We start from the raw sequence: 22579 nt of genomic DNA on the forward strand, positions 1-22579 counted from the left end.
TTTTTCTTCTTCTTACCAACTGTACTAGTTGGCAACCTCAGCTGCATGAGTTGGCAACCTCTGCTGCATGAGTTGTCACCCTCAATATATGTTGTCTTATTATCTGCATGGAAGGCTTAAAATAATTTATGGAGACATGTTGTTAAGGTCTCACTGGAAGTGTGAAACAAGAAATGGATGCTAAATTTTACTTGGATAGAAGGAATGAAACATCATCATCATCATCATCATCATCATCTTCATCATCATCATCTTCCTCTTCTTCTTCTTACTAGCTGCACTGGTTGGCTCCCTGTAGATGTCTTATTATCTGCAATGAAGGCTTAAATTAATTTGTCAAGACATGGTGTTAAGGTTTCATTTGAAGTGTGAAACAAGAAATGGATGCCAAAGTTTACGTGGATTGAAGGAATGCAACATTTTTTTTGTGAGGAAGCTTGTTCTAAAAGGGGATATAGATGTATATAGGATTAATCATCTCTCTTTGGTCCAAATAGATGAGACATCTCTTATTGGTTTGATTAAATAGTGAATATGAATCAATGCAAATTCAATATTACAAAACAACATCCCGAATTCGTGTCTGAAAAATGATTGATGATGGGAATTTTGTAACAATAGGTGATAGTTGATGGAGTAAAAGTTTTGGAAGCATCATGGCTAGAATTTTGATAGGGATGACATCCGCATCTTCTTTGTTGAGTTGAAGGTTTTCGCCTGGAAGTCTAAGCCAAGATGTTGAGTGAAATGATGAGCATGAAAAACCAAAATATGCAGTTGTCTTATACATATAATTGGATCTTCAACCATGAAATTGCTTTCAGACCAATTATCATGTACATCACATCAAATTATCCCACATTCTTGACCTGAATCTTTTGGAAACTTCCAAACTGGTTACCTCTTTGGCTTGATTTGACCACTTATTTTGCTGGGGAAATGTGTTACTTCCTTTGATTTCTAACATCTTTTGTTAGGATGTAATCATCCAATGTTATCATGGAAGTTTATTCTTTTGGGTCTTTAAGACAAGATAAAGAATTTCTCTACAATAATTTTTTGTTTTATATCAGTTGCTAGGAGGTAGAGGATATAATTCTGTGCTAGTACTGATGAATGTGTTCACTGCCATTTTGTGGGAAATTGTACCTTTCACATCCTGACGTAGCTGTACTGATGATAATCAGAGTTCATTGGAACCTATTTTAGATCTTGACCTGCTGTTTTCATGCTTTTGTTATTGCTATTTCCATGAGCATGTAGAATTAAATAGCAACAAAATAGTTTTCACAATTTTGATCCTGTTTCTTTTGTTTTAGTCATTCAAAATTGTATTGTCTTCGTGTTTCTACTGATATTGTTACCTGAAGGAGTGAAATGTTGAATTGGTTAATCGCTGAACATGTGATGTTTGGTCTAAATGCAATCTTCTTTGGAGGTTTTAAAGACCGTTACCTGGAATGGAGTTTGAATGGGTAAAGTTTTGGGGAGGGGGAGTTATTAATAAGGAATCTTATGTGAAATTTGCTGCCTCTGTCAAGTAATCTAGAGTATTTTAGATGCATCATGCTGTGGTACAGCTGATGGAAATTGGCTGCTCCTTTTGTTACCCTTCCTACTTGTCTATGGAGATCTGGGTCATAATATAGCTCAGACAAAAACATATATGAACCTATTCATTTTGAATGACTGAGCCATTTGTGTTTGTAGTGAGGCATCACTACCTAGTATACCACATTAGGGGTCATACACGGAAGAAGCATCTTCTGAGACCCCACTTTGGGCACTTTGTGGTTCAACTGTTGGATGTGATTGTTATACATATTGATATGTTCTGTGTAACAAAGCACAGAGGGAGAATGATGGTGTAGGAGCTAAATGTGGTTCAAGTAAAATTTCTTTGTTCTTCAGTTGTTGCATGAGCTCACGAGGCCTACCCTGATGTGGTTTTGACACTAAGATCTCAACCTTTGAAATCATTCATATTGGTTCCCAATGGAAATATAATTACTTAAACCTAATCTTAAGTTTAACTAATATGCGCACCATTCACCAAAATAAGGTATGAAATCATGCAAGAAGCATGATTTATGTCTGAACTGATCCTGATTCCCATGTGATAATAGATTGTTCTCTATTGAGGTTGGTTTGTTTCTGACTTTTTCTATATTTTGAATTGTTTGGTTAACCATATTGTAATACCTCAAAAAGCCATAGTTTGAGCTTAGAGTTCAAGAAGTTGGTTAAAGGAGGGACTAAAAAAAGTTTCTTCATTTTTTTTATTTTTTTCCTTTTTCCTAATTCTTTCTTGCCATGACACCCCAGTAAACCACATTCCTAGCCCCTCAGCAAATCTGGGGCCTGATACAGCACCTTGTTCTTGTTCAAACAGAGAATTATGACCGTCTAGTTTTCCTATTGCTTATCCTTCAATTGTTAATAAGATAGATATGAACCTTGCAATTTCATTCGTTTGAATGGTCATTTTTGTCGCAGAACTGTCCACATGCTTAAATAAATCTTCTATTTGTAAGTATTTCTGACTGAAAAGTCTCTTTCGTGGCCTTCATCTTTTTGGTATTAAAGCTTTTGAGTTACCACTTTAGATGATGATATTGATGATTTAATGTGATGAAATTGTTGGTAACTAGATAATGGTGGATCAAGGATTTGCAAGATAGGGCTTCTATTTTTTCTATTAGAGAAGTGGCATAATCATGTTTATACTGTTCAGTTTTTAGAACAATAAGAGCACATGGAAAGAGCTATCATATGAAAAGTTAGTATTAAACTAACTTGATGCTTAAGAAGGTTTATATGACAACAGTTTAAGAACTTACATGAGCATTTTGGGCGTGGAGAGGATGATGAGGAGGTGGATGTTTGGCATACTTGAGAAATACAAAATTAAATATGAAGACATTAATGAATTAAAAAATGACAGTAATTGACTGCTAATTGGTCATGGTCCAATATGGTCTTACCTGGGATGGAGGTTGGTTGAAAATGAATATTCAAATTTGTTTGAAGGGTCTAAAAAGATAACATGGGAATATGGGCATTAAAAAAGATCTGGGTGAAAAAGCAGTATTTGTAAGCTTGCTATGGAAGGGGATATAAGTCAAGATAGGATTAATTGGAGTAGCTTTTGTAAATCAAATCCAATTATACGAGACATTCTGGTGGTAATGCATGATACCGATTACATAGTATTAAAAAATGCACATTATGATGAAAGTTGACCATGATGGAACCAAGGTAGACATAGAAGAAACTTGATATGATAGTGATTAGATAACATAGGCATGTAATATGTGGTGTTGTCTCTTCTGTTGAAGGTTTAGGCTGGTAACTGTTAGGCTAGGTGTGATATTACATATGAAAGTTTTCACCATTTTTGCCAGTAATGTAGTAATACTTTTGAAGTAATTTGAATATATGCTTGACAAGGGATGAGATTTTTGACACCATATTGAGCTGAAGTCTTTGGTTGCATAGACAGAGCAAGGTGTCAAGATATCTATCAAGAGTATATATTTAATGGATGCATGCTCAAAATGTACATGTAGCAATCTTATGTATCAGCCTAGGCATGCTGTTGGATGGTTGGCTGTGACTGAAATCAGCAGCGATCCTCTTCTGGTAACACTACCTGCAAAATTAACCTGCATCCTTTGAAACTTAAAGACTTTGCTTACTCTTTTAACTTTTTGAAAAAAAAAAAAAAATAAAGACTTGTATTGTCACTATGAAGATTTATATGCCTCTATGGTTTCTAACAATTCCACTAGATTCACTTTTAATGGTCAAAATTTCCAATATTACTCCATAATCATAATATAATATTTCTAGAAACTTTTGGAGACATTTTTGTTGATAAGCTTAGTATTATATCCTTTTCTTGTTTTTGTTCATAACTTCAGTATTATACTTTTTATCTTATTATAGGAAGATGCGAACTTTCATCTTTGCTAGTTCAGTTAATGAAACTTTGCTAGTTCAGTTAATTAAACTGTTATTGCTGAGTACCATACTAGTTCCCTCAGATATTCTTTTTCTTTTGGTATAGTGATATAAAAAATTAATATAGTCATTTTCATCTCCTTAACCATGGCTTGCATGCTTCCACTATTTCAACTGTGGTCTTCCTCTGGTGTTTCCACCATAAACACTTTTTTTTCCAGTGTTCTTGTTATTGTTAAGAAAGGGAGAAATGGTTGAACTTGCCATGCATGTGGCCACTATTGCAATGTTATTTTAATCATAGGGTCTAGTACAAGGTTGGCTGAAAGAAGAGGAGCAATAGATGAAGGTTTGGGATATGGGAAGAGAGGTTTTTCTTTCGGCATGAGACTGCTACTTTTATTGCATGATTGGGTTCACTGGGCATGAGACTTTCTATTGTAGAAAGGGGTCTAGAGTCTAGACCATGGTTTTAAAAGACCGGAGATGTGAAGCAGCTGACCAGGGGCTACTCAGCACCTAGGAAAGGAAGAGTAAAGAAAGGAAAAAATTTACCATTAACTTAGCAACAGTGGATAATGCAAGTGTTGAGTTTCTCGCTTTGTAGAGAATAATGCTTCATACTTAAGATACAAAAGATGGAGGGTGTCTAGTGAAGGACCAATATGTCATAAGAGTCGAGGGTGTTATTACACCATCCCATTCCATCACTTTCCTAGCAAGACAAATCTTGCCACGATTGAACTATTTTTACTATAGGGTGCCAAGGCAAGGTCTTAACATCGATGGGACCATTGTTCCATTCAAGGCCACTGAAATATCATTGATAAGGCACCTTCCTACCTTATTAGATAAAGTAGAGTTCGATAAGGAGAAGAAAAGTCTGATTGCTGAGCTTGCTATTTAATGGACAACAGATTCTTGGTAATTGTAGTGTGTTACAAAACCACCTAAATAACTAGTGGGGGAGACAGACGTGCTGTAGGTCTTAGACTTCATCAATATCTACATACTCTATCCCTTTGTTGTAATTCTATTCCCTGCAGTAAATTATTATCCACTCAGGGCTCTTTGGATGACTTTTGGCATATTTTTCAACACTTATGGCGTGTACATGTAATACATAAGAGACAAGTGGCAAGGGCAAGCCAGCTACTTGTAGTTGCAACATAGCTTTAACTGTAAGAATCCTTTACCAGAGCTTGTTGTACGGGCATGTGCTAACCATGTTAGGTGCTATACATTGTGGCAATGTTTATAATGACTGTGTATAATTGTGTATAAGTTTCTATTAGTTATGTATATGTATAAGTTGATATTAGCTATCTTTGTTTTTACTTCAGCACCTTGACTGCACTTAGATTCCCTTCTTTCTCACATCTTGATCTCGATGCTCGATGTCTCTTGTTTTTTGTCCATCTCTAGTTGCAAGTAGATATCATCTTTCATCTCCCTAAACCAATTATCATCATTTATATTGTTACACTCATCATCATCTGTCTCTTAAACAATATTATCTATACTTTTCTGTTTATTTTGATGATCCTCTCCCCCCTTCTTCTATCGTTTACATCCATCTCATTATCCTTCACCCTACCCTTGTGACTCACATTTGTAATCTCTATCTTCTCCAATGCCCTTCTCAACCACTGGCACTCCATATTTAGTTCTTTATTTTCTTCCTCTATGAAAGTATTTCTCGTTTCCATCTCTCAATGGCGCAATAATTTTTGTCTATTTTTTTCTTCTATGCATGTGATCCTTTTCCCATCTCTACTAGGCACAATACTATTTCATGTATGCCAATGGTCATGGCTCTATTCTCAACTTATTCTTCAGGCCTCTATCATCTTGAACCATCCACCAAGCAATCGAATTTACATTAGCTGATATTTGGTATGCCTTAATTTTCAATAATTTTTATGATTAACCATGAAAAATATGTAATATAAAATGAAATGTAGGTGTTTAACTTTACATCATACTTAGCTCCTCATTGCTCTTATTCCATTCTTTACTTGAAGTTGAGGTCTTTGCCCTAGGCTTAAGCATAGGTGATAAATATCCCTCTCCCTCGATATCTAGCTCAGGCTTCATGTATGGAAAATAGGTAGAAGAGACCTTAGTTACACAGCATAATATATTCAAAATATGAGGACTATCAAACTCTGATTTAGAGCTCAGCTTGTTGGACTTGGTCCTATGCAAGTTGTGCAAGATATTGTTGCCTTTTGGTAATAAATTGTAACCCATCGTGTAACACATGGAAGCTGACTGTTGCACACAACACATGACATGGTGGGCACATACTTAGACAACCATCTCTGGTAAAGTGATGAAGTACACCTCATTTAAACATATAATTGACCATCGGTGTAATAAGAGATTAATGTGTTTCCTATTGTATATTCTTATCATTAAAGCTATGGTGTATCTATCCAAGTAGTTGGTGTTGACTTTGTCGCTTGTGTCTCACTTATGTATTGCATGTAAAATGTGAGGATGTGCTACATTGAAAGGTCATAGACAACTTCATAGCTACACCTTGTATGCATCAAGATGTATTGCATAAGTTATCAACATATGTGAAGAGGGTCTTTCACAGGTAATAATTTGCTGTAGAGAATAGAATCCCAACAACAAAATGATATAGTATGAAGATCTTGATGAAGTCTAAGACCTGCACTTCTTTGCTCCCCACTAGCTTGTATAGGTGGTTTCGTAGCATATCATTAGGAAGTGTATTTTGTCCATTTAATAGACAGGTCAGCCAGTTAGACTTCTCCTTTCCCCTGGTCAAACTCCACTTTATCCCCGAAGAGAGGAAGGCCCATACTTGAATAATGGTGCCACCATTCTTTAGAGTTTGGTTCTTAGCGGACCACATTAAAAGCTTTGTCTTGCTTGATCAAGGAAGACCCAAAGAGCGATGGAACATGGTGGTGCATAATAACTTCTATTCCTATGACATATCATCATTCACTGGAGACCCTCCATCTTTTGTGTCTGACGTATCAACCGTCAATGTCTCTCTAAAATGGGAGGCATAACACCAACCATTAACCATTATTATTGAGTTTGTGATAAGTTTCTTCATTTCTTTACCCTCTTTAACACCCTAATCATATCTGTAGAGTGCATATGCTCACATGCGTATCACATTCTCAATGCTAGTGTGTGTGTATGTACTAGCATCAGACATGTCTTATACATGTGAATGGAAGTTTTATGTTCATGTTAAAAAATGAAGAAAATTATTTGTTGAAAGTGCATCTTGGTGCACAAAGCTCTTGCCACCCCAGGGTTTGGGGAGGGTTAGATGTACAGAGTTGTACCCCATCCGCTAAGAGATGGTTTCGGTGTTTTGAACCTATGACACCCTGGTTACAATGGAACAACATTTTGTGGTGCCAAAGCCTATTGTTTAAAGAAAGATATTGCAAGAATTTATTTTCATATATGCTAGGACTCTAAAGGAAGTTTTCAGATTGCGACTCCATGGACTTCTCAAACTCATCAATTAGAATTTTAGGGCATTCTCTGGACCAAATTCTAAAGAATTTCTATATCTCTTGGGTTTCAAAATATGCAAACTTTATTAAAGATTTTTTTCCCTGTTTCTTATAGATGCACATTATTATGTGTGTTGTTGGAGTGTCATATTTTCTCTTTGTCAAAAATGCTTGGGCAATGAACTGTTAGATGTGTGCCCTAGAAGCTAATCTTGACTGACACATACTTTTCTCTAGAATATGTTTTGTACTTGATGGGCAGTCTTTATAACCAATCATATCTTATATGTCCATGATTTGTCCTAGAAATTAATAAAGATGATTTTGTATATTCTCAAAGTATTGAGAATTTGAGACATATATCATTAGTGGTTAATTTTTAAATGCTCCCGATCAAAAGATCATCACGGAGGACAGTGATCAATCTATTCAAGATTGATGCACGGATCACCTCCTTTTAGGACAGATGAGTCTCGAGTCTGCGGTGTAGAGACACTGAGGTGAGAGTGCAGGTGGTTGTTAGAGAACTTGTATTGAGCGTGATCAACACGAGAAACCACTTGGATGTCTACTCGTCAGTTATCTTTTCGATGCTGCAATGGTGTGACTGATCCTTTGACCTGCGGTGTATTGGCTATTCGCAGTAAGGCTACCTAGTTTGACTGCACATTCTCTTGGTCCCGAGCCATTCGGGTCCTTGCTGTATATGTTGGTTATTGTAGATTCAGGTTTATTGTTTAGAGTATGATGCATCTAGTTAGAATCTATCGACCTTGATAGAAAAGGAGAAGTCCTATGCGATTCATAAGATTGAGTTCAAAAAATCTCTGGTCAGAGTAAGCGTGAATATTGAAAAAAAGTTTTCACGGGATTCACAGATGAACTCGAGTCGAGCCAATCTAGCATATGATTGGCGATGGGGTTTGACGAGTTCTCTATGACCTCCGTCAAGTCGGGACTCACGATAAAGGGATTGTATCACACGATAACTGTACATAGGGCTTAATTTTTCTGTTCTGCTGGGTTGTCACTACATATTGCTAGACGTCACTGGTGGATCGTGAGAATTTACTAAGATCATTTTCGGATCAACGATCTTTGTTGAGATGAGTTAGAATCGTTTCAACCCATCGAAAAGAGTTTCAATGATACTGTGATGGAGATTACGGTATGTCTCACTATTAGACAGAATAGAACCTGAGGGGTCACACATAAAAGGAGCATAATCTGATCAATGACTTGGATCATATTCGAATTATCAATCAGATTGATAGTTTGAATTTTAGAAACTGCTAATTTATAATCGTTACAGTTTTGGCAGTTGCTAATTGTTAGCGTAAGTACTTAATTGCAAATGTTGTAATTTTTTTGGGACTGATTAAATTATGAATTGAGTCTTAATTAATTTAAATCAGATTTAATTTAATTTAATTTAATGCTAATTGGGTTCAATTATCCAAATCAGATTTGGATTTCAAACCTGATTGGATCAAGGTTGACAGCCTTTTTGAATTCGACTCGTTTCGGACTTGATTTGAACTCGATTAAGGCCCAACTTGAACTAGAAGAATCATGACTCGGAGAGTCCAAGTCCCTTGGGACTCTCTCCAGAAATCATGCCAAGAAGTGAAGAGGGGTGTTGTTTTTTTCATCCTTTTTCTTAGCGCGCGTGAAAGGAGGGGGCGCCAATAGTTGCCGCCCCACCTTATCTGAAATTCTTTCTCATCCAGATTTTTTTTCTATTTGAATATGATTCAAAATAGGAACAAAATATATCTGATTGGGGTGTGGAAGATTTTTTTTGTGCGACAAAAAAATTGGAGAAGATTAACATGCGCTAATTTGTGAGAAGAGGTTTCTTTCTTACAACACAACTCTATCTCAACTTCCATCTAACCTTTGATTTGGATTTCGACGTCTTAGATTAAGTGAGATAAGATCTCTTGGGCGTGAAGGAGAGGGTGTGCATGGGATATGAAGTGGTTGTGCGACAAAAATAAAAGGGGGCATGAGTTTTGACGTGAAAGGGTGCGGCGACTTCTTTTGGACATCATCTCTTCTTCCCAACGCCTCTTTCTCCCTTCTCCACTTCATGTCCACATGCAGATCTGATAGAGATCAGACCTAAGAGAGAAAAAGAGAGAAGAAGAGAAGAAGGGTTCTTCTCTTCATGGCGTCTGGTTCAGATTTCATCGGATCTGCGTGAAAGAGTTCGCGCAGTGATCTCTTTTTTCAAGATCTGGAAGAAAAGATCTAGATCCAAGGATGAGGAGCGAGATCTGCAAGGTGCTTGCACACCGGTGATTTCGGTGCTCCGATCAGGCATCTCCATGTGGATACCAGTAGAGGTCGGGTGCGTGCGTGGCTACGATCAGAATCGTGACATCCGCAGGATCCGAGGTATGGAGATTCGATCTCCGTTTGTTTTTTTAACCATTATTTTTTTTTGATTTTAGATCGTGGTTGAATATTCATATCAAGATCCATGCTACGGTTTTCAGATCTGATCTGGTACGTAAATAAATTAAAAATATTTTAAATTATTTATTTTCGCTGCATCATGTCTAGAAAATTTTTAAACTACACGCACTACAACAAAACTGGTTATTAGCAACGAAAATTTTTCATCGCTAATAATCGGTTTTCGTCGCTAATACGTATTAGCGACGAAATTTTGATCGCTAATATTTCACGTATTAGCGATGAAATTTTGGTGCTAATATTTCGTCGCAAATAATTCCGTCGTTGTTAATATTTTACGACGAAATAAAAAATTTCATCACTAATAAAAGATATTTGCGACGAATATTTTTCATCGTTAAAAAAAAAGATGAAAAGAATTTAATCTAAAAAAAGATATTTGTGACGAAAGAAACCATTGATGATAAATAAAAAATTAATAGCGTCGAAAATATTTTTGTTGCTATTATTACAAAAGTTTTAGCGATGAAAAATTTACGTCGCAAAAAATATTTTTTGCAATGAAAATAATTCGTCGCTATTAATTTAATAAAAAATTAACAAAATTGAATAATATTGGCGACGAAAAATTTTATCGCAAATAAGACAATTTTTGAGAAAAATTTACGTCGCTAATAATTATTTACGATGAATAATTGTTCATCGCTGTTAATTATATATTTATTGATAAATTAAATTGTGTTAGTAAAATATTTTTGGCGACGAATATTTCATCGGAAATAATTTCGTCGCTAATAATTTAGTCATATTTTTTTAAAAAAATATGAGTATATTTTTTAAATTTATATATATAATATTTTTTATAAATTAAAAAAATTAAAATAAAAAATTTACACAATAAACTGACAAGTAAATTTTATTATTTTATTATATTAAATTAAAATTACAAGATGTTTGAAATAAAAAAAAGTACATCAATAAGCTATCAAATATCGGCATCTGGAGAACGAGCTGGGGACGGAGAGTGCTCGACGGAGCTCAGATCGACGGAGCTCAGATCGGTTTGCTGCTGCCTCATCAGCTATATTGTCTTCTTTATCTGCGCCATCCGCTCCTGAAGCTGAAAGCGCTGATAGTTGTCGATGCGTGCAGCCAACTCGACAGCTTGCCTCTACACCTCCGTCAATCGAGCCTCGCATGCAGAATGAATGTCCGTCCTAGATGAGCGTGAGGATGAGGGAGCAGTGATCCCATATCCTAAATTCCTAATATAACAGGATCTTGTACCGAGCACCCGATCACAGATCTCATCATCTGTGGATGTGGTCGAGCCCTCAGGGATAGGTTGGGATCTTATGTCTGTCATACGATCTTGAAAATTAAAATTATAGTTATTTTAATTTTGTAATAAAAATCAGATTATGAATAAAAAATAATTGAAAAAATTTACAAAGAGCTCCTGGCTCTCCGTCGTCCACTCTGACTGTCGCTGGTGGGTCCACTGGTAGATATCGATCCTATCAGGAAGCTCGCCACTCAGCATCTCTCTGCAATTTGAGAATTAATTAAAAAAATATTAAATAACTAGAGAATTATATGCTAATTAGAAATTAAAAATTACCTACCATGTGCTTCATGTGACGAGCAAACGATCTCGAATCCTCACAATACGGCACGGTCTATCTCGCTTGGTTCGCCGCATTCTAGGCAGATCGTCTTTATAAAATTATCAATAAAATTAGTAGATAAAAAATTTAATTTAAGAATAAATGATTAAGTCATTAAACTCTAAAAAAAAATTTAGATATGTAACCTGATATACCGAATCCACGTAATGCTGGCATATGGTAGTCCAATCGTCCATGGTGATGCTGTCATAGGGCTGCTGCCGTGTTGCCTCCTCTCCATGATCCTGCACCATTCGATATCAATGCTGATGTATGTGATGGCGAGTCTTTGAAACGCAATGATAACTGAGGGTCGATGGCTCGTCTTAGACGATCCTCAAAATCAGCGATGTCAAATACATCCTGCCAATAACAAATATTAGAATATTATGCAAATTAAATATTCATAATATAATTTAATTTACCTGTAAGTGGGTGTAGAAAATCTCTCTCTGAGCCGGTAGAATATGACGCTAATCGAAGAACGTCATGAGGGCATAACTGCGGCATATGATGCCCAGCTCAGTCTGCCATAGCTCACACCATCTCCTAATGGGTCTGGTGTAGCCGATCGGTATCTTGATCCGGAGATGCTGTCTCGGATGCTCGCGTCTCCAACGCTCCAGAACGAGATTCTTCGATGGACCTTGCCCTCGCCTCACCATCGATGAGGACTCACCTGAAACAACAATAAATAAATCATTAGTACGATCTAAATAAAAGAATCAAATTTTATTATATATAAAGTATAATAATTAATACCATTGAGATCCGCCTCACTGGGATCCGGCTCACTGAGACCTGTCGGTGTAGGACCCTTTGACAGTGGAGCCGATGCGGCAACGGAGATCGATGGAGGTGCCTCAACCTCTGAGATATCTGCAGCGAGCTGTAAATGCGAACGTCGTCGTCTGTCTCCTGATGCCATATCTGCAGGAATTAAGATATAAATAAATATAATATTAAATAATAATAATAGAAATCAAATAATATTCTAATGAATACAATTATATCGCATATCATTATTGGAAGATAATTGAACGAAGAATATATATCTACTCATCAATATTTGTATCTTCCTCGATGTGTAGATCCTCGTCCGAATCACAGTAATCGATATATGTGTCGTCTTCTATCTCATTGTCATTTATGAACTGATCGTTACCCTCCGACTCATCAAGATTAAATACAAAATCAGCTTCAACTTCGTTGGACAGGAGATTAGCCCTATTCAAAGATGTCGTTACTAGTTTTTGGTCAACCAAAAGCTCGGTTAATGTTTGTTTTTCTTGCTGAAAAGCTTCCTCTTTATGTAAATCCGAATTTTCATTCATCTCTAATCGAGTTGGTATGTCATATACGCCTCTAGGTGTTATTTTTTATACAACATACCAATTACCTCGATACTTTAGATCTTTCAAATATATTACTTGTTTCACTTGAGTTTCTAATATATACGGCTCATTTTGGTACCATGTTTGTGCAAGATTTACACTGATAAATTGTGAATCGATATGAATACCGATCTTTTTATTACTAATATCCCACCATTTACATTGAAACAAAAATACAGAATTACTGAACCCATACTTCAGTTCTATGATACTTACCAGTACACTATAATAATTAATCTCTTCTTCTCCTTCATATTCTATTATAGCAATTCCACTATTCTGGATCCGTCGTTGCATCTCAAGCTTGTGTGAAATCTCATTCCTTCAATGATACAGGATGTGTAGTGATTAATCCTTCGATCGGGATCACATGCTAAATCGTGCAACTCATTGGTCGCACCTACTTTATTGAAATATGTTTCATCTACATCATAAGATAAAAAATTATATTGGTACAAATAATATTATTTATAAGTAAATAAATAACGTATCACTAATACAACTTACAAGATCACCAAATCATTTTGCAAATTTTCGCCTATGTCGATCATCGGCATCCGTATTATTCTCTCTACATAGTATTACTCTTGTGCTCACTGCAAGAAATTATGATTTTTAATTTTATATCGACATGAAAAATTTTCTTAATTATTAAACAGTATGGTAAGATGATACTTAATAAAATTTTCAATTTCTTCACAATTATTTAGAGCGTAAAAGTGTGCTTTTGATAGTTCGTTCACGTCCATAAATTCATATCTCCTTGCATCAGTAGGTCGAACCGTTTGTTTAAATATAGACAACATCGGTTCATTGTCACCCTATTCACGATTTGCATTACGATCTGTACGATTGAATCTTGTTTCGATATCGTCAAGTTACATCGAGCAGAATGTGACACATTCGGTAGCTACGTATGCTTCTGCTATAGACCCTTCAGGTCTTGCTTTATTGTGCACATATTTTTTTAAGTTGCACAAGAATTTGCAAACAAAAATAAATTTAAATTTTAAAAATGTATTTACATTTTATAATTGATATGATAAAGTACGTATAATTTTTTTATCTTTCAATAGAATACATCCATCGATAATATACCGGTTCGGTTAAAAGAGCTTCTTTTGGAAGATGAACAGTCAGATGCACCATAACATCAAAAAATGATGGTGAAATTTTTTTTTCTAATTTATAAAAAATGAGTACGATATTCTTTTCTGATCTTTCAAGTAAGTTAATCTTCAATTTTCGGCAACATAATTCTCGAAAGAACACTCCTACCTCAATCAATGCAGTTTGACCATCATCATCCAAAAAGCCATGCATGACTATGGGAAGCAAACTTTGCATCATCACATGGGAGCCATGACTTTTCATGTTGGAGATATTGCTGTCGTTGTTTCCAACACATCGCGATACGTTTGAAGCGTATGCATCAGGAAATTTTACAGTTTTGAACCATCTACAGAAATTCTTTTTTTCCTCTCCAAACAGCGAATAATATGCGGGTGGCATAAAAAATCTCTCACCTCGACGAACTAAATGCAACTCCGGCTGGATTTCCATTTTCTACAAATTAAGACGAGCTTTTGTACCATCTTTTATTTTTTCTGAAATATTCAATACAGTACCGATGATATTATTACAAATATTCTTTTCAATGCGCATTACATCTAGATTATGACGAAGTAGTAGCTGCTTCCAATTTGGTAGTTCGAAAAAGATGCTTTGCTTCATCCAATTTAGCTCAGCTTCAGTACGCTTCTGCTTGCGAGTACCTGATGTTTTTTCAAATTAGACGTTTCCAATGACTTTAAGTTATTTTAAAATTTCTGCTCCACTTAACTCCTTAGGTGACGGACATCGATCGGACTTACCATCAAAATATTGATTATAACGGATCCTCCAAGAATGATTAGCAGGAAGAAACCGCCGATGACCCATGAAACATATTTTTCGTCCGTGCTTTAAATGTAAGGAGGATGCATCCCTATTGCATATTGGACATGCAAGATATCTTTTGGTGCTCCATCCAGATAAATTTTTATATGTCGAAAAATTATTTATGGTCCATAGAATCGAAGCATGCAACTTAAAATTACTTCGACTCACAGAATCATATGTTTGTACCTCATTTTCCCATAACTTCTTCAGATCATCAATTAAAGGTCGTAGATATACATCAATTTCATTATCTGGTGCTTTCAGATCTGGAATCAACAGTGACATAAAAATAAATGATTTTTTCATGCACTTCCAAGGTGACACATTATATACAACTAGCATCACAGGTTACATGGTGTAAGAGGTATTCAGATTGTCAAGGAGATTAAATCCATCTGTTGTTAGACCAAGTCGGATATTGCACAGGTCATTTGCAAAGTGCGGATGCTTTGCATCGAAGTCTTTCCACACTAAAAAGTCGGTCGGATGGCTAAGTATGTTCTCCTCCAGAACCCGCTGCTCATAATGTCATCTCATTTTTTCAGCTATTTTTGTGGACATATACAACCTTTGAAGTCTTGGAATCAATGAAAAATATCTCAAAATCTTTTGAGGTATCTTCTTTGCTTTCCTAATATCGATTTTGTATCTAGGCTCACCGTATTTCGGATATTTAGTTGCTTGTTCGTTATCCTTATAAAATAATATGCAGTCATTTTTGCTGGCATGTATAGGAGTATAGCCAAGTTTCATTTCTCGTATGTATATTTTTGCTTTAGAATATGATTTCGGAAGTCTCTCCATCGAACAGAGCTGTTTTAATCAATGTTAAAATTTGATCAAATGACTTCTGACTCCATCGGTTTACGGTTTTAATATGAAGCAATTTTATCAAAAGCTCTAACTTGAAAAATTTTGTACAATTTGGATAGAGTGGCTCTCGTGAATCCCTTACAAGCTTTGCAAACTGTTCAGAAGTCCCTTCTACCTCAAGCCAGATATTATGTTCATGATCAGAATTGCTTTCAGATGCAGCAGTATTCATGCGTACATTTGAACAAGCACCTTGATGTAAATCATCTAACAATTCTCTAATACTACTATGTTCGACAGGTCCAGTAGCATCACTATCATCTTCAGTATCGTCATCGTCGCGCACCACTTCATTCGGATCATCCTCCCCATACCATATCCAATAAATATACTTCTTATCCATACCATATTGTAGCAGATGCTCCTCAACAAGTGTTATGTGACGATATACCATATTGACACATCTCTTACATGGACACTTTATCCGACAAGTACTGTTAGCCTTATGCTGTGTAAAATCAATGAAATCTCGAACTCCTTTTTGATATTCAGGCAAAAAAATATCTCTAGCATTCACCCAATTTTTGTTGATATTTATCTAACAACAAACACAATCATTAACAACCAAAAAAAAGTTCAGTGGTATTCTGGATCCCGATCCGAATTTCGGACTGAATCGCATTCTGAATTCCAGCCAAAATCTCTATCCGGATCCAGATCTGGATCACTTGATACAAAATAACATATTAAAAAACACATGCAAACTGAACATTAACACAGAAAATGTGTTACATTAACTTAATGAAGTAAAAATGCATGATCCTATTCTTTTCAAATCATTATTAACAGGTGTGGCCCTATCTTTTTCAGAAAAGTAATAATCTCATTATTGTTATTAGTGGATATTTCATCTCATTTTCGTAGAAATTTCGGCAGCATCTCCTCATGGTTCTCTAAGTATACGATGTGGATATGGTGCCTACGCATCCTATCCACCATATACCCGGAGAACAATGGACAGATAACTACTGAATACCACATAATGAAATGAAATATCAACTATTAACAATAATAATATTATTACATTTTCAAAAAGTCCGAATACGGGATATCCAAGTTTCGATCTCGATGAAGATCGAAACTTGAATGGGAATCTACGGCTCAATATAATTTAAATACCATCTTTGAACGTGCATTCGAAGATGGATTTTTAATTTATCAAAAAAAAATAACTTCATATTAAAATTTCTTCATCAGAAATTTCAATAGAGTTTTCTCTAAAATAGAAATATTTTTTTATTTATAATTTCAGCAGCATACAAAACAGCACATAAAATAATTTAATTGTAACAAGTAACAGCAATGTGCATTGTGTTAGTGAAAAAATAATTAGTCAAATAATTAAATAATTTCAGCAGTAATATTAAAAAATAATATGCAATAATTATAATAATTTCAGCCCAGCCCGATCAGGTCCAACCCGGAATCGACCTGACCCAACCCCGACCTGTCCCGACCCCGACCTGTCCCGTCCCGTCCCCACCCGACTTGCCGGACCGCCCTGGCCCCATCCCCGGACCCATCCCTGAAGGCCCTGGCCCGACCCGGAACCAACCCGACCCCGGCCCGACCCGGAACTGACCCGACTCGGACCGACCCTGCCCGAACCCGACCCGGCCCGCCCCACCTCGACCCGACTCGGCCCGGTCCCAACCCGACCTGCCCCATCCCGGCCCCATCCTTGGATCCTTCCCCAAAGGCCCCGGCCCGACCCGGAACCGACCCGGCCAGAACCCTACCAGACCTGACCTGCCCCATCCCGGCTCGACCCAACCCAACCCGGCTCAGATCGGAACTGACCCGACCCGACCCACCCCGGCTCCACCCGACCTGCCCTAGCCCGACCTGACCCGCACCAACCCGACCCAGCCCAGCCCAACCTGAAAACTACCAGGCCTGGCCCGGCCCCATCACGGACCCGGCCCAGTCACAACCCGGCCCGGCCCAAACCGACCCGAAAACGACCAGGCCTGGCCCGGCCCCGTCACGGACCAGTCCCGGACCCAACACAGCCCGGCCAGGACCCGGCCCGGACCCGACCCGACCCGGCCTGAGCCCCGGACCCGACCACAGCCACAGCCCAGCCCAGCCCGGAATCGGCCCAGCCCGACCCCGGTCCCAGCCCCGGCCTTGTAGGCCCCCGTATCCGGCCCGCCGGCGTCGGACCGCCGTCCTCGGCCTCGGCCTCGGCCCGCCGTCCCCGTCCCCGGCCCATGCAGGCCCCGCGGCCCCGGCCAGCAGGCCCTGCGGCCCCCTCCCGCAGGCCCCGGACCGCCATCCCCGTCCCCGGCCCCGACCTGCCGTTCCCGGCCCTGGGCCGTTGGACCCAGCCCACAGGCCCTGGCCCGCAGGCCCCACGGGCCCAGCCCGTCGGCCTCGGCCTAGGCGCGCCGTCCCCAGCCTCGGCTTGCCGGCCTCGTCACCGTCCCCGTCCTCGTCCTCGGCCCAAACTCCCCCCCAAAAAAAGTAATAAAACTCACCTCGACGGCAGCCGGACAGGGGGAGAGACGCGGGACGCCTGGGGGAGAGCGAGAGAATGCTGAGTGAGGGCGGGGGGGCAACAAGGAAGAAAATGGGTTTCAGATGGGATATGACGGGACGCGGGGTATTAGCGACGAAAATATTCGTCGCTAATAATTAATTTTTGTCGTCAGTAATTTAAACGAAAAAATAAATTTGCGACGAAAACCAAATTTTTCATCGCTAATAAGTTTATTAGCGGCGAAAAAATTTTCGTTGCTAATAGTTCCCGTCAAGAAAAAAAATCCCTCGTTGGAAAAAATTTTTTTCCTAAAAAATATTATTTACGACGAAAATATAGTATTTCGTCACTAATAGTCCCCGTCAAAAATTTTTCGATAAAAAAGTTTTATTTACGATGATTATTTTTGTCGCTAATTACGTATTAGTGATGAAAATTATCTTTCGTGCTAATATTTACTAAAAAAGAATTTCTTATTTATAAATTTTTTATAAGTAATTATATGATGCTCGCATGATAAAATTTTTTCAGATCCAACTGACAAGATAGACGGCAGGACCACATTGATTCACTGAAAGCGAGTTCAAAGATTTGATTGCAAACTTTTTAACTTAGGGCTTCATGCGAAAAATGATGATATTTGAGAGGTCAAAAAAGTATCTTGCTTTTTTCTTCTCTGATATTGTTGTTTAGGAAGTATGTGACCAAGTTCATCCGGCCCTCTTGCATGGCCCATATGGTTGGGACCATATCTATCTTTAAATTTTCATAGAATGTTAATACTTTCGTAGCCGGTTTCTCAGGCATCACATATTTTGTCCTGTTTATTTAGATTTTGCAGAACTCGTATTATGTTTAGGTTTAATGAGAACTACATAAAAAATGAGTTAAATTTGGGTCTGATCTTGTCTAAGAGACTCAATGGAACCATCGACAAATAGAACCAGGCCTCTTTAGCACCAGAGTCTAGATATGGGGTGCAAAATTTTCCTTTGATCTACTGCCATGTCATCATTTTTATTTTTTCTTTTATTTATTAACTAAAATGGATGGAAGACCAACCAAAATCGGGCAGAAGCATGATTCAAACTAGGGGTGTCAATGGGTCAAATTGTGTTGTTTGGTTTACATGCAGGTTGAAGTAGGTTCGACCCATACCCCACATATACTTTTCCTTCATCCATATCAGCTCATCAACCTTTTCTAAATTTTTATTCATTACTTATGTGTATAACTAAGCAATAAAACAAAATAAAGTTTTCAAAGATCACAAGCAACAAAATCAATATTTTTTTTTAAATATGTCATTATAAATATAATAAACATAAAATTTAGTATATATGATAATTATGAACTAACTAATGATAAAACTAGATAAAATGCAGTCACATATTCTAAAATGTCTTGGCCCACTCTATCCATCATTCTTGTAAATTTTTAATTTTAATATTTACTATTTTTTATAAGTTATTTATAATTTTTTTACGATAAAAATTTTTATTATTTTTTTTTCAAATTACATCTGGCATTTTAAGTATGATTCCAACAATTTTCTTATATTACTACATATTCATCTTAATATTTTACATTTATTTTGCACATATTAGTTTTTAAAACTATCTTATATTTTTTATAAATATAGAAAAATTTACTATAATATATATCCTTCAATAGAATTTTTTTTTTAAATTTTCAAAATTTTTAAAGCATTAGCGACGAAATTTTCCGTCGTTAAAAATCATTTTAATGATGGAAAATTCTTTTACCGTCGCTAATAGTTTAGTTTTTGAAATTTAAAATTTTTTTATTTTTTAAATATTTGCGACGAAAGATATACGTCGTAAATAAGTAATGATTTTGCGACGATAATTCGATTTAACATCGCAAATAGTTGATTATTTACAACGAATAATTTTCATCGCAAATTATCTTTTATTTTTAAAATTTTAAAATATATTTATTTACGACGGAATATACGTTTTCGTTGCAAATAAGTAATATTAGCGATGAAACGTATTTCTTGGCAAATATTTTGTAATTTTTAAATTTTAAATTTTTTTAATTATTTGTTAAAAAATCGCTAATTGGCGATGAAAATTTTTCCTAAGTTGCAAATATCTTACTTTTTGAATTTTTAATTTTTTTTTCATTTCTCAGGTATTAGCGACAAAATTTCATCGTAAATGGTTGATAATTTGCGATGGAAAAGGAATTTTCTGTCGCAAATATTTTAATTATCTATGATGTTACTTTTTTCGTCACAAATAATCTATATATTTTAAAATTTTAAATTATATAACTTTTTAAAGTATTAACGACGAAAATATTCGTCGTTAATAATCGTTATTTGCGATACAACTTGTATTTTTGTCGCAAATAATTAAATTATTTGTGACTGAGACTTACGTCGTAAATAATAAAAAATATTCAATTTTTTATTTTTTTTAAATATTAGTGACGAAAATTTTTAGTCGTAAATAAGATAATTGACGACGGAATCGAATTTTTCGTCGCAAAAAATTTAACTATTACCGATAAAAGATTTATCGTCGTTAATATTTGAATATTTATAATTTAATTTTTTTTATTCACGACGAAAATATTCATCGGAAATAAGCTCTTTATTACGACGAAACTTTTTTTCATCGTTAATAGTTTTTTATTTGCGATGAAAATTTATAATCATCGTAAATATTTTTTTATTACCGACGAAAATTTTTTTGCATCGTTGATCCGATTATTTGCGACGTTAATGTTTTCCATCGCAAATAAATTCGTCGCTAAAACTCTTTTTTTGTAGTGACGTACAAAATCGTAGTGGTTTTCTAATAGTGGTATCAGAGCATAGGTTCTGATACGAACATGAAAATCCCTCAAATTTGAAATCTGATTTGTAGAAATCAGATCTGATGGTTAGTTTGATGATCTACTCGTTCTGAAATAAGGTTGTCCTGCCATAATTCTATTATATTGAACGATTGTCCTAGAACGTTGTAGAACATCGATTAAGGTTAGATCTGAATTTTCTACATGTTGTAATGTGATTACAGGATTATTTTGGATCCGAAATCGTTTCAGATTTGAAATAAATCATGAATTATTCAGATCTGAAATTGGTTTTAGATCTGAAAATATTAATTAGGGTTTAATTTGGATCTAGTCTGATTGTTGAAATTTTTATTACATGCATGATTTGATGTTATTGTTCATATGTTTGACATGTGAAAGATAATTAGATCTGATTTTTAATTGATTACATATGTAATATGTTAGATTAAATTCTTAGTAGCTTAGTAATTGAATTGGGATAGTCATCATGGCCGTCCGGTCATAAGATGATGAAGGGATTAAAGTCTCTCTTTTGCCCATAAGATGGGTTCTCTTTTATGACGTGTAGGGGTACCGACTGTTATGTTTCCCATGAAGATGAACAGAGAACGAAAAATTGTATATGATACATGTTTTAGATTTAAATCAGATTATGCATGTATTTTTATGTGTTTTAGATCGATTAATATTATATGTGATATATTATTTTGACACACGATCTAAAACTTAATTTCTGCAAAATCCTAGAATCAAAACTCTAGGTTTTGTTTGCATAAAATCATGAAACTGTGACTGGTATGCTTGTAGAGTCGACTCGATTCTCAATTGGGTTGACTTGAGTGCTTGGTGAGTTGACTCATTTTTGTTGGAGTCAATTCGAGATCTTGGTAGGTCAGTTCATTTGCTGATGAGCCGACTCAATTGTGCGGGCTAGGTCTACAGATTTCTATCTGTCTCAGTGTTGTGCCGACTCACTGTGACAAGTCGATTCGTGTACCAGGATGAATCGACTCGATTCTGCAAACAGCGATATTGTATGAGATACAATAAAATGATTTAGATTAGAAAATATTTTAAGATCTAAACTTAAACCCATGCACATAATGCAAGTAATTAAGAATTAAAATTTGAAATTATAAGATCTAAAATTACGAATTTAAGATCTAAATTTCAATGCATAAAATATGGACTTTGGGAATGGGTTGAACAAATTAGGTTTAGAGACTAAACTACAACTAGGATCATTGATTAGATCAGGTTAGAACTCTTTTTGATTTTGAGCAGTTGATCGAACCTAATTAAGAGTTGGTTGGGATTAGGTCAAAGGGGCTCAAAATTGAATTTAGTTGTAGTTAGTCAAATTGATTCACATGTGATGTGAATTGATTAAGTCAAGATCGAATTTGGCTCAGTAGTTCGAGTCCGGATTTATAGGTTAACCTAATTAATTCTAATCAACCAATTTGGTGTCTAAGGCAAGTATCAGATGGTGGTTAT

At 36.2% G+C, this 22579-nt stretch overlaps 1 protein-coding gene across 3 annotated transcripts in view; it reads left to right on the forward strand.

Annotated features, from left to right (window-relative positions):
- LOC140851735 (protein MHF2 homolog) overlaps window positions 1–22579 on the forward strand; it is a 35366-nt gene that overhangs the window by 1418 nt on the left and 11369 nt on the right. The gene's annotated exons all lie outside the window — the stretch shown is intronic.

This window comes from Elaeis guineensis, chromosome 9 (genome assembly GCF_000442705.2).
Source record: "Elaeis guineensis isolate ETL-2024a chromosome 9, EG11, whole genome shotgun sequence".
In the NCBI taxonomy this organism is placed as follows: domain Eukaryota; kingdom Viridiplantae; phylum Streptophyta; class Magnoliopsida; order Arecales; family Arecaceae; genus Elaeis; species Elaeis guineensis.